Below are 6,000 nucleotides of genomic sequence, written 5' to 3'. Positions count from 1 at the left end.
ACACGTGGAAATCAATGACTTTTGCACCAGTGAAAATAGACCGGCATGAATGGGAACATGTGAATAATGGCTTATAGTTGTCATCAAATGGAAATTCACCTTATATCTATTTTCCAAATGCATGTTTTTCATCTTATTATGAAGGATCCATGCATGTTTGTTTTTTTGTTTTTTTTATCAAAATGCCATAACTCAACTTTCTGGTGAAACGACAGATTCTCTGGTGACACTCGTCAGATTTCTTCAATCATTTGGTCCACTTAAACCCTGTCTCTTTCTTACAATCAACTGCAAGCTCACATTCAGATCTGCCTCCATCCAATCACCACCGATAGGACCAATCCCTGCCCTCCATTTTTTTCTTTTGTTTGTCCATTTCATTCAGATGTACATCACAATTCAGAAGAAAATAACTTTTGCCACTTCTGTTTCATTACTACTTTAAATCTCAGTGTGCTCCTCACATAAAGCTATCATATGACTTGAGAAGAATGTAGTGTATATGTAATACAGACTATTTTTTATGATAATTTTATGGTGTTGTTTGTTTTTTCTGATGATGACAGACCCTGGTCACCATTCACTTCTTTTTCTAGAAAAGAGCAGCATCAGTGTTCTGCTAAACATCTTCTTTTGTATTCCATGGAAAAACGACCACATGGTGAATATTTTTTTTGTTGTTGTTTCTTTTGGGGGGTACTATTTATGTTGGGTAATATTTGTTGGGAAATGTTACTTTTTTCTCAGTTTCTTTATTTTAGTATAAATGATGGAAAACTTCCTCAGTTGGTGGGGGAAATGTGAACAAAAACTATATTAGTATTTCAATTATACTAAAACAGTGGTGAGTGGCGCTAAAAGCGTGTTCAGTTACCCAGAAACAGATGAACGAGAATGTGGTAAAGTTTGAGAGATACTTTACAGATACTTGAGATACTTGAGAGATAAAGGGGTGGAGAGATAGAGCTCAACAGGTAGCTCGTAAGTCCATGCCATACGCGGGGAGACGTCTGTCCAAGGCAGAGCCGGAGGAATGAGGGAGCCCGGTGAAGCCACAAGGACGACTGTGTCTGGTGGAGCAGAGGGAGGGAGGAGCCAAGGTGAAGCCGACAGGTCGAAGGACAGAGGTGGAGTGACGGGATCAGTAGCTGGAGGCAGAGCCGGGAAATCACTTGCCTAGGCGGAACTAGAGACTGGAAGACCTGAGGAAGAGTGGTTATTATACCCCCTTTCCACCAGCATGAACCGGGTGCTAGTTCAGAGCTAGTGCTAGTGCCAGTTCAGAGTTGGCTCAACTGACGAGCCTTCTAAGAACCGGTTTGCCTTTCCACGGGCTAGAGAGCCAGCACAGAGTCTTACGTCACTGTATACGTCTCATATTTCACAGCAAAGCTAGTGCGGCAGCGCCAAACACAAACACGCCAGGCTTGTTTGAGATGCATCGGCTTCTCGCATAGCGATCGACGCATGACATCAAAGCTCTGCGAGAACGATCCAAAAGCACAAGGAGTCATATGCTCTACAAACGCTCCCGCGGATCCGCGGCACCCGCCAAATCGGTCCGCGCTGCTCCGATGCATCTCAAACAAGCCTTCTATCAACAATCGCGGATGTTTCACTACTGTTGATGCTCATGGCTTTGCGAACCTACATCGGCATCCAAACACGGCTCGCCGTAATTTGTATATAGACGGAGATTACAATCGAGCTGCTATTAGCTCGATTAGCTGCATTTCAAAAATGGCGGTCACAGGTGTCTTGTTGGTCACGGTAACCCCGCCCCCAGCCCCTGATGCAAGTGGTTCTTACTTCTAGCCCAGCAACGTTTTGGTGCTACTTACGAACCACTTTTCTTGGTTCGGAGCTGGTGCTTTGTGTGTCGAAAGACAAAGAACTGATTTGAAACTAAGCTCTGGCTCCGAACCAGCACTCAAACGGCCTTGGTGGAAATGGGGTATTAGAGGAGAAGACAGGGGCTGAAGGGGACCATTGGAGGTGGGGATGAGGAACTGGCTGTTATTGGAAGAGGAGGCAGGAGAGGGAGGCTGGGTGGGCACTCTGGAGATACAGGAGACTTAAGCCGCATTTCCACCGTAGGAACTTTCCTTAGGAACTAGGAACTTTGGGGTGGTACTCTGTGTGTTTTGACCACAGGAACCAGGGTCTAAATTAAGTTCCAGGTAAAAAAAATTCCCCTCTGAATGTACCTGCTTGCTAGGTAGTACTTTTACAAAGTTCTGAAACTTTCAGGGGTGGGACTTGGGCACTGAACATGCTGATTGGTTGAGTTCATGCAACATTTTGATTGGTTGACTACATGCAGCATTTTATTTCAACCATCATTTTTTTTAAAGTCTGTTGTGGTGCGTGCAGTAAGAGTTGTTTGCTATTCAAATCAACAATGGAGTTTAAAAAATATGACCGATGGACTGACGATGAGGTTCAGGCTTTATTAAGCTTATATGTGGAGGACGAAATCCAGCGGGAACTGGAAAGTCGTGCGACGTCCTACGTCACCGGACTATCCTCACGGTACTTTAGACCGCTATGGAAATGCAGCTAGCAATAGGTCTGAGGGAAAAAAAGTTCCTGGGACAAATTGTTTCAGGTAATTTTGGTGGAAACGCGGCTTTAAAGCTGGCTGGAATCAAGAAAACAGGAACAGATCAAACAGAGTGAAAATGGAACTATAGCAGGACATAACAGAACATAACCATTACAATAACCTTCTCCTATAATCATAATTTGTGTGAAAAAGAAAAAAGTAGTTGGTATTTTACTGCCACTAGTGTTCATTTCAGCTGGAAACTGCAGTAAATTGTATGTATAAGTACATTTGGAGCAAAAATGTAAGTAGAGGTATGTTTTTCCAATGAGCCTATGTTGGGAGTGTAAATATAAAGAGATATGATTTATGACTTTTCGTTACTACAGTCGTGGTAGTTTTGGGGGATGTGTGTGCAAGCTTTTGAGTTCAGCAGCACTATGAATGAATGAATTAATTCATAATCAGATTTTTTTTTCATTCAGTTGCTACATGTCTTAATCTACATGTTCATTCTCTCAGAGATGTTTTAGTATCACTCCCTGGTACTAAATTCCCTGAGATACATTTTATAGGTCTGCATTTTTGCAATGGCTCCCATTAAATGGCACATAAAATGCATTTCCAATTTTGCTTCTTTTTATTTTGGACAATAAGTATTTTTCTGTCCTCCCTAGACTCACTAGAGCCGCTTTGATGAGACAAAAACAAATTAACAGCATCTGAGTGGCTGAGTTCAGTTTCTCACCTGAACACCTGTGGCCGCCCCCCATCCCTTCAACGGTCTCCACGGTGACAGAGAGAGAGCAGGAGAGAGCGAGAGAGAGAGAGCGCGAGCGGAAAATGATGCTCTTCGGGCGAGTGTTTCGGCACGCTCCCTCACACACCCTCTTTCACATCTCCTAATGGCCTGGAAAGGTGTTAATGTGTTTTTTCAGTTAATTAACTACTTCAATTAGAACTGGGGAGCTGTGGTGGAACAAGGGAGATGGAAAGCAAGGGGAAAGAGATGAGTGCACATATAAAGAGAGAGAGAAGTAGCAGTGGAGGGTAATGCTAATGCCCTCAGAGGCAGACATGAAGCGTGTGGTTAGTATGTTCCCATGGCAGGCGCTCTGATTAGGATGAGAGTGAAATGAGATTTCCCCTCTTTAATTTAGAGCCTCGCTAATGACCTGTAACTTTTCTAATGTTCGACTCGACTGTTATTGTCTAGACATTGTTGCAGGTATTTAGGCATAAGCTTAATAAATGAGTATTATGATTAATCCTGAAAATGCCATTCCAAGCACAGTCTCATTTGCATCGACTGTTCTTGAAAGCTCAGACCTGCAAAGATTCAAAGCATTTTTTTTGACATTTGCATATACTGTATTGTTATTTAACAGATAGTTTTGCCTCTAAAGCATGATTAGATGCAGTGAATTTACCATAGGTAAAGCGTGTTCTTAGGCACAGTGCAAAGTTTATTATTAATAATTGTTCATTAATAAAAGGTCATGCATTACTGTGATTTTACCATTGATACACTGTAAAAATAAAAAGTTGAGCTAACTAAATTGGCAAAGGTTTTTTTTCTTTGTACAGATGACAATGTTATCAAAATGATCCCATTAACACGGATCTGCGAAAATGACTAAAAACACTGTTTTATACATGCCAGGTCACTTTTGTTTACAGAGCACTCATGCCAAACACGTATGCCTATAGACTAAACGTGTAATACGCGTGTGCATAACGTCACCGGTTTCACAAATTCTCGTTTTTGTAGTTTCCATGGAGACGATATCGGTATCGATTTCAAAAGATTGCATTTTCAGGCCTCATAAAACGCCGTCGTTGTGTAAATGAATGGCCGAAACACATAAAAAGTTTTTTCATATAAATGGCCCCTAAAAAACAAAGCAACCAGCTTCAAAGCATTGTTAGGAGGCAGCTGTCTGACTCGTGAATGTGTAACATTAGCAACACATTATTAGCAGTTTGATAACATAGTCAAGCAAAACGCCAGTCATATTAATTACCGTTATGTGTCCGAAATTGTAAAAAATGATACCATTGTACAGCGTTTACCTCAGTAAGTTGACCGAGTGGATCTCGTCTGAGCTCGTGTGAGTGAGTGGAGGCGGGGCTAATTATCATATTCATATATCCGTGTATATTAAATCAAGCAAGGGTGTAGAGTTACATTCAAGCTATTTTAAGGCATTAAGAATTTTTTTTTCAAAGGAAAAAATGTTTAAATATGTAATTTTGGTGATCAAAGATGAGTTTTAAGGATAAAATTATTGACTACAGGGGGACTTTAACTAATTGTGTATTGACCTGTTGTGTAAACACAATGTCACAATTACAATCGTGCTGCAACCATGGACTGTAAAAAAAAAAAAGATGGACAATGTGTCTCCACTTCCTTCCACCTTAGAAAAACGAAGCCAAAATGTCCCAGAAATGGCCGTCCAGTTGAAAAAAAATGTACATCTCCATTATGTCATTAAAGTGCTGTTTTCATGCACTAATTTTGTAATTCAAAAAAAAAAAAATCTTCTTTAGTACTTATTAAGATAATCTTAAGAACATCTAAAGCCGGGCACAGATTTAACGACTAGCTAAAACATTCTAAGACTGTGCTCAACACAGAGCGATTGTTTCCTGCAACTAATGCAGATTTAAATACTTAGACATGGGTTTTTAACACACCGACTGTAATTGCCGACTGAACGTAACTGGCTCTGACTGGACGTGTTTGAGTGCGATCAGTCATAAGCAATGTTCCCTCTAATTTTATTTCTCGCTGAGCAAAACTTTTCTCTGTTGGGCGCACATTTTGGCCACCTGAGCAAAAACATACTTTATATCAGACCTGTACAATGAACGTAAACACACACAAAAAAATGGTTTTATCATGCAACTGGTTAACATTTAACTTTAATGTGCTGTTTCTATTTTATTTGACCCTTCATGTAACTTAGTGATTTATTAAATAATATGTTTGAAAACAAGCAGTTTCACATTGCTGTATTAACTGTACCAGTTTTTACCAAGAAATTCTATTAAAAAATAATTTCTGTCCTCCTGCAGGACAGTTCAATTCTTTATAAAAATATAATATGAGCAGTTACAATGATGGTTTTGGATAACTATAATGTGTTTTTGTACAGTCAATTATTAGCAACAGACAGTGTTAAACCATCAAAATTACATGTTTATTGTTTATGAATTTCCCAGATTTTATATACCAGGAGGTTAAGATTTTTCGTGCCAAGGAGCCCTAAACAATCCCCTTGTGAGATCAATTTTTTATTAGGCTTACATTATAATATAATAAAATATAATATTTAAGTATTTAAACTGATATACAGTATTATATCAGTTTAAATGCTTCCATTCGTTTTAATATATTATAAAGTGAAAACAAACTGAAGCATTAACAGATCTGATAGTTAAATATTTTT

The sequence above is a fragment of the Megalobrama amblycephala genome, linkage group LG10 (assembly GCF_018812025.1).
Source record: "Megalobrama amblycephala isolate DHTTF-2021 linkage group LG10, ASM1881202v1, whole genome shotgun sequence".
Taxonomy (NCBI): domain Eukaryota; kingdom Metazoa; phylum Chordata; class Actinopteri; order Cypriniformes; family Xenocyprididae; genus Megalobrama; species Megalobrama amblycephala.
Note: the sequence above shows the minus strand (reverse complement) of the source record.